This window comes from Coptis chinensis, chromosome 2, assembly GCF_015680905.1.
Source record: "Coptis chinensis isolate HL-2020 chromosome 2, ASM1568090v1, whole genome shotgun sequence".
Lineage (NCBI taxonomy): Eukaryota > Viridiplantae > Streptophyta > Magnoliopsida > Ranunculales > Ranunculaceae > Coptis > Coptis chinensis.
In genome coordinates, this window is record NC_141457.1 from 31,454,004 (window position 1) to 31,462,266 (window position 8,263).

At 37.9% G+C, this 8,263-nt stretch overlaps 1 non-coding gene across 1 annotated transcript; it reads left to right on the top strand.

Moving 5' to 3' along the window:
* Positions 1–3,283: 3,283 nt before the first annotated feature.
* On the top strand, positions 3,284–3,387 carry LOC147515782 (small nucleolar RNA R71). The gene has a single exon (XR_015214597.1). It is a non-coding gene; the product is annotated as a small nucleolar RNA R71 (small nucleolar RNA).
* Positions 3,388–8,263: the final 4,876 nt, after the last annotated feature.

The window sequence follows — 8,263 nt, forward strand, 5'->3', positions numbered from 1 at the left end:
GAATTTCCAATCCAATGATCCATAAAACACTCTATTCCGACCGTGGATGACATATAAGATAGTGGAAAATGCCTCGAAGTGCGTACATGACGTACATTATGCGAACAATTAAATTCTAAATTCATGGATTATGTCAACCCGAATCGTAATACAGTAAAATGGTCTAAGCAACTGTAATGGGACATAAATATTCTAGGACGAAACATTTAACACCCACCCCCCCCCACAAATTTTTACAACGACGCTTAGAAAATTTGTTTTTAGCAGTGGGTCTTTTAAAGTCAGATTCCCGAGACTTCCTATATTACTATGTTTATTCTTTAATATATATATATATATATATTTTTTTTTTTTTTTTTTTTTTTTTTTTTTTTTTTTATAAAAGAAAAACAATAGACAAGAAAGACATAATTCACCCCATAGAGAAACATGACTCAAAAATTCGAGAAAAACATGCAAGAGTGGAAAACATGAATTATGTTTAAACGTGGACTAAGGATCCGGTACTTACAGCCACACACTCCATAGGGAGGGCCCGGTTACCTTAATGGTGCACTCATTAATATATGGAAATGAAAGGAAATGCACCAAACACAAAAGTTGAGTCGTTTATAGTCAGATACTCGAGACTTTATCTAAACATATGTATGAACATGCAGTTTATCATATATCAACAACCGAAATAGTTGTGGATCATTCCACAAATAAATATCACAGAAAACATATCCAAACACAATCAAGCACCAAGATTTCCTATGACGCAACCTAGTGAAATGAAAGCGAAGTCGGATAACCCTATTACGTAACCTATCATGCACCTTATTTTTCATTTTTGAATGAGTGGGTGTTCTAGTAAATAAGTGTGAAAAAGTGAATGGTTGTGGAGAATATGGTGGATATGGATAAGTTGTAGAAAGATAGCCTGTAAATAATGAGGATGTGGTTTTAGCACAAAACTCATTCATTGTGTGTGTAGGGACTGTCTCAAGTCTGAAAATGAAGGTGTCCAATGGGTTGTCCTTCTGAAGTATTTGTTTACTAGGTGGATTTAAAAAATTATGGAGCACAGGAGAAACAAAAGGATTGAGTGCAAACTCGAGATTCCTTTCAAAGGGTGGAAGGAGGGGAGTCGAGGTGGATGTTGTGCAAAGTAGTTCTTGATAGGGTGAATCATTACCTGCTCTAAGAAACTCATTGAATTGCTCATCTAGATTAGTCATATCCACGTTACTATGATAGTCCTCTATATCTTTGAGAAAATCATCTATCTCCTCCTCATCCGTAATATGTGTATCGACTAGTGTAGGAATGGAAATGTTGGAGTCTGATCTTCCAAAGGAAAGAAATTTGGGCATATGATTATCAGGGAACGTGTTGTTGAAATAATCTCGAACAAAGCTCTCGATCATGCTAACCTCTCCATCCATAGACGAATCGGGTAACTGTGTCTTTGTTTTAAAACATTGACTTCAAATGACAAAGATGGCCAAAAGACATGGACATTGAACCATCGCGAATTAATTAATGAGCGCATTGGCGTTTGCGAAAAAGGGCCTTCTAAGATGATCGGGACGAGTCGCTAATCGACTTCTCAGATCAAGGATGACAAAATCAGCCGGATAGTAAAAATCCTGAATTTTTACCAGAACATTTTCGACGACACCCTTAGGATACTTAATAGACCGATCAGCTAATTGCAACGTCATTTTAGTGGGTTGCATCTCGTCTAGACCTATTTGTCTATACAAATAAAACGGAAGTAAGTTGACACTAGCCCCAAGTCTAATAATAACGCGGTCGTCGTATAAGAATCTCCTAAGGTGCATTGTACAGTAGGACGACTAGGGTCCTTGTACTTAACAATTCCATTATGTTCAGATAGAGTTGGGAATTGTTCTGTTAAAAAGGCGTCTTTTGGTATATTGGTCTTACGCCTAGTAGTACACAATTCCTTAAGAAACTTAGCATGGTGTGGTAGCTTTTTAATAGCTTCGAGGAAGGGAAGGTTTATAGTTAGATTCTTGAAAACGTCCCTAATTTCCTCATAATTTGTATCCCTAGTTAACATGGCTAATTTTTGTGGAAATGGCGGTTTATGTTTATATTTAGCAATGGTATCACCTGGATGTTTAACCGTGGCTTCCTGTTTGTTAGGTTGTGTTGTAACTGGTACCTCTACAGTGGTAGGCTCTTCAGTTTCTATTTCGGTATCTAGTAATATAGCAGGTGTAGGGGCTACTGGTGGGGTAACTATAGGCATAGTTACTTTGTTATCAACCACTCTACCAGAACGGAGAGTGGTGATGGCCTTTAGCTCACCTACATTTTCATACTCGTTACTAGTATTATTGGTTACCTCAAAGGCTGTATTTGTTGTTTTAGGATTAGGTATTTCGTGACACTGAAACACCTTTGGGTTGGGCTTTATCTTGAGCCACCTGTTTGGTTAAATTATTAACGGATTGGTAGAAGCCGTTGGTTGGATTGAGCCATGGTTTGGAAAAGTTTTGGCTCACTTGTATGAAGGTGTCAAGACGATCCGGTTGTGTGGGTGTAGTAGTCACGGGTGGTGTGGTTGGAACTATTTCACGTGAATTATTTATGGGTGGATTTTGATAGTTATTATTTACCTAACGATACCTCTATTAACATTATAATTATTATAACTACTTTGACCTTGTGCTTGACCTTGTCGAGGTTGCACTTGGTTGTTATAATTATTAAAATTCCCCACCGCCCTTGTTGTAGTGGGGCTTGGTTAAAGGCGTCGTAGGCCTAACATATTGATTATTGTACCCTTGAGGTGTTACGGTTTGGTTATTTCTCCAACCGAAGTTAGGATTTTGTCTCCAAGGGCGTTAGGTTCACTATTAATGGAACAAGCCCGTTCATAGGCTATAGGGCGATTAAAGTCGGGATGCTCGGGGATCCAACAGAAACTACATGGATTTGAATTTACATTCATGGCGACGGGATTGGCTTTTGTTGTACGAAAATGGCCTCTACGTTTTTACGTGAGGGATTCAATTAGAGTTTTAAGCTCGGGATCTGATTTAACCTCAAACATCTTGGTAGCCTTTAATCTGTTGAAGAAGAACTAGCGAGCGGGAGTAATCGTCACTACCCCCAGTTGTTATTTAAACCTTTAGTTTGGTCCTCTAAAAATTTATAAGCCTCCGAAGCTCCTTTGCTTAAGAAACTACCCCCATTCATTATGTCAAGGACTTCTTTATGGTGGTGTAGAAGTCCTTTGAAAAAGGCACGAACTAATGTGTCTTTCGCTAAGTTTTGATGTGGACACTCTATAAGGAGATCGGTGAAACGATTCCAAGCCTCTGAAAATGATTCATGAGGATTTTGTCGAAAGAAATGGATCTTGGAAAGCATCTCATCCGTCTTTAGGGGTGGGTAAAATGTTCCATAAACAAATTGAGCAAGTTTAGCCCACGAGTCCACGTAATTAGGCTTTGGGCAGTTAACCAAGACGCGCCTTTATCGGCTAAGGTGAAAGGGAATACCCTTTAATTTAATTTGTTCCGCACCAACCGTAGGGATGGTGGAATGTTGTTAGGACTTGTTCAATCCTACGATAGCCGATAAGGTTTTTCATGGTCTAATCCATGAAAAACGGGTAACAAATTAAAATATTTTGGGGATTCGAAATCCCCACCGGTCCGCTAGAACGATGCAAGATTTGGGGCTATCGCCAAGGCTTTGTAGAAGTCAGAGAGAGGAGTCTCTCTTTCTTCCGCCATTATATCAGGTGGTGTGTGTGAAATAGTAGCTAAAGGTGTAGTGGGTGGTATACTAGATAGACTTGATTGTTGATGTTGTTGTGTATTTACGTTCGGTGTTTTTGTTCGGCCAGACCTTAACCTCATACAAGGCTAAGGCCAACTTTAGCTAAACACGTCAACACTCCAAACAATTCTGATATACTAGTATAAACCTTTAACAGGGGATGCGAGGTGTGGAAGAAAGGAATACCTGATTGCGTCCATGCTTCGCTTATGAATAGCGTCTTGTTTACGCTTGTTCAGTGTATATAACAGGTTAGAACACTGAAAAATATGAAAGATCAAAGTTCGAATCAAAACTGTCGAAATCCGAAAAAACATTGCTAAGGGCGCGGGTCGCGCTCGCATAGAAGCGGATGGTGCTTTCGGTGTTAATTGGAATTTCAAAGTTTAAGGGTCGCTCCCACATGGGGCGGGTCGCTCGAGGTCCAGATGAGTTAGGGCGGTCGCCATCAAGGAAGATGCCGCGGATCCAGATCTATAGGCGCAGTGCGCTCCTTACAGGCGCGATCGCGCTCAGTGTAATTTCAGACCCGAAATTTTTCAACTCTGGAATGGACAACCACAGTATGAATCAAACAAGGGTGGGTGGGTGAAATGGGACTTTAAGAAAAGTACTAACACTACGAAAACAATACGAAAGTGAAACTAAGATGGCAGCGGCGCCATTTGATAAACGTAAAAAGATTACTTTTACTAATGAATAAAGCGATGAAACTCTAAACGCAAGTAAAACTAAACTAAATTATGATGGTATATTTATCAAAGATTCTACTCTCAAGTCTATGAGATATAGTGGAGTAGAGTGATTCGTTCCACTCCTAGTCCTTCCGCATGCTGTGTTCTCACGTGTAAGTAATCTAAACTTAAAGTCTAATGAGAGATTTACTTAAAAGGCAACTAGACTACTGATGCAACTACCCCTAAATGCAACTAGTCGACGATGGGAATAACTAAAGGGAATGCTACATTGATTCGATGATAAGGAGTTAGAGGGGAATTGATTCCACCTTAACTTCGACTTAATCCCATTAACTACAAATCATCGTGTCAGAATTGAATCGCCCTTCGAACAATTGGTTCTTCCTAATCCCTAATTACACATGGCATTTCTACCAATTAATAACTAGCATGTGAACGATTAAACCCATTCTCATGGTGAACTAAACGCGTTTCTAGAGTGGAAAGAAAATTACGACGAATCTACGTTAATCGAATCAAGCTTTCATCAAGGCTTCTCAACCCCTCTAATGGAGGTTTAGCCGAGAATCATTACGCAATCATTTCGATTAAATTTAAACTAAACATGATATAAAGAATTGAAATTTACTTAATTAAACAATAATGAAATCTAATTTAATGACTAAAATGCAATAAGGACAGGAATTGAAATTGGATCTAGAAATGGAAATGACAAAAATCGAAGTTGATAGAAATACTACTTTATTGACCTAATCAAAATGAAGAACAAGATTCCAAGGTTTAATCTAATACAATAATTGGATTTGAAACTACACTTAATCAAAAACAATTAAATAAAACTAGATCTAGAAGCTATTTTAATGGCTACTTTCTATTCTAAGCTACTTTTATTTTCTAACCTAAAAATCTACCATTAACAATATCCCCTTTAACAAAGAATTAAGCTTTTGTTTTTATACTTTCAGATCCAAAAATCGTGCATGGGCTGGGAGCCATGTTTTGGGTCAGAGAATCAGGCTCAAAATCTAATTCTTTCAGTCCAAAAAGGTATCTTCAGCGGCAGTTGGCTTCAACAGACTTTTCGTCCACTTCTGCTCCTCTGATTGGATCAAGGCTTAGACCATTGGAAAGCTCTTTTTGAGTCGGTCGTTTTGACATAAGGTAGGCCCCATTCCGAGGTCTGAGTCCAAAGATATGGCCTTCGGAAGTTCTACTGACTTTGTGTTCTGTTTCTGCGCGCGACGACTTTTCAGCTTTTGACCGGGCTTTTGGAAAGGCTTTGTCTTCTAGAAACTTGGCCTTTAATCACGGAACTCCTTAGTAACCGACCTCTGCTTCTTTATCTCGCTAAAGTGGCACATTTATGCACATAATGGACTTTGAAGCCCGAATGCATAAAACACGTGTCGGTGTTAACTCTTAATTATTACTCACATAATTGGTCTAAAAGTATGATTGTTAAAGGGTTAAAACTACAGTTTTGGGCTCTTATCACGCGACCAAAAGTAGAGTTCAGGGTATTGTTGAAGCTGGTCGCGCTCAATTTAGCCTACCAAGGGCGAAGGTCGCGCTCTGTGTAATTCTTCGAAGAAAATTTTCAGTGCTGAAACGGACAACCACAGTGAGAATCAAACAAGGGTGGGTGGGTTATGGGACTTTGGAAAATTATCAAATCTAAAGAAAACAATGCTAAAGGAAACTAAGACTGCAGCGGCGCCATTTGATAAACGTAAAATTGAATAGTTTTACTAATGAATAAAGCGATGAAACTCTAAACGCATGTAAAACTAAAAACTGAACTATACTCGTGATTATCAAAGATTTCTACTCTCGATACTATTGAAGTAGAGTTGGAATAGAAGATTCGTTCCACTCCTAGTTCTTTAGCATTCAAGTTTCCTACGACTATCAATCCTACCAAAGTCAATGAGAGTTTTACGAATTATGCTACGAAATGCTACGGAATACTAAAGTTTGAATCTAGAATAAGAATTAGGGGGGAATTGAATCCACCTTGAATCCAACTTAAGAAACTAACATAGATGGTTGTAATCCAATTCTTACGTCCTTACGGTAAGAATTGGTCGTTCTAATCCCTAATTATACATGGCATCTCTACCAATTCGTAACTAGCATGTGAGGATGTCCACCCATTCTCATGGAAAATCAACGACCTTCTAGAGTGGAATAGACTCTTACAATTATTCTATACTACACAATCAAGGTTTCATCAAGGTTTCATCAAACCCCTCTAATGGAGGTTTAGCCTTGATTCATCAAACTATCATTTCCATATGAAATTGAATAAGACATAACATAAAGATTCTAACTTTATTAAATTTAACTAAACAATAATTGAAATCTAAATTAACAACTAAGAAATCATTAAATAACAAGAATCGAAATTAATCTAAACAATAATTAAATAACAAGATTGAATTTAACAAGAACTAACTATTTTATTTATCTAATGAATGATACTTAATGATTCAAATAACTAATTTGAAACAAAGATTGAAACTAATTAATGGAATGGAAACTAATTAATTAACTAATTCCAAAAACTCAAAAACTAGATCTAGAAGCTATTCTCTAATGGCTACTCTCTAATGGCTACTTTCTAACCTAAGCTAATTGATCCTTAAGAGCTAAGTCTTGTGTGTTGAAATGGAGGAGACCAGATCCACATTTTTGTGCATGGGCTGAGGGTCCAAATTTTGGGCCGGAAAATCGAGAGCCCAAAGCCCAATTTCTTCAGTCCACAGACCCCTTTTCAGTTGGCTTTGACTTCAATTGGATTTTCGTTCACTTTTGCTCCTCTGATTGGGTTAAGGTTTGGACCATTGGAAATCTCTTTCAAAGCCGGTCGTTTTGACATAAAGTACGTCCAATTCTGAGGCCTGAGTCCAAAGATACGATCTTCAGAAGTTCTGCCGACTTTTGTGTGTTGTTTCTGTCCATCTTGGCCTTTAATCCCAAAACTTCTTAGCAACCAACCCTTTGCTCCTTTATATCGCCAAAGTGGCACATTTATGCACATAATTGACTTCAATGCCTGAAATACATAAAATCACGTAATTAGCATTAACTCTTATTTATTACTCGCATAATTGGTCTAAAAGTATTATTGTTAAGAGGTTAAAATTACAGTTTTGGGCTCTTATTAGTAACTCGCTCAAAAATTAAAAATTTTAGTGGTTTAATGGTGGTGGAATGGAGAAGACGAACTGGATGAGGCGAAATTGGAGTGGGTGTTGTTCGAATTGAGTGGAAGAATCGGTGGTGGTTTTATTTATTTTTATTTTTTGTTTGTGTTTGGTTCGATGGTTTAATGGAGGCTAATGGCGTTAGGAAGATGAAGATCTCGCGAATGCATTTTTGGGTTTTACTATGGACTCACGTGCGAGGCACGTGACTACAATATTTTGGGCCCAAGCCCAAACAATTTCGGAAATACACATTTTTTCCCTATGCACGCAACCTTAGAACTGAAATTCTCGACTCGTTACCGGTACGATTTTTGTGAATGAGCTATGAAAACGATCTAGAGAGAATTTCCAATCCAATTATTCATAAAACACTCTATTCTAACCGTGGTTGACATATAAAAATATGGAAAATGCCTTAAAGTGCGTGAATGACATAAGTTATGGGAACAAATGAAATCTATATTCATAGATAATGTCAACCTGAATCAAAATACTATTAATCGGCATAAAAAATAAGAATAGGAAGCAATCAAGAATGGAAAGATCAACACCCCC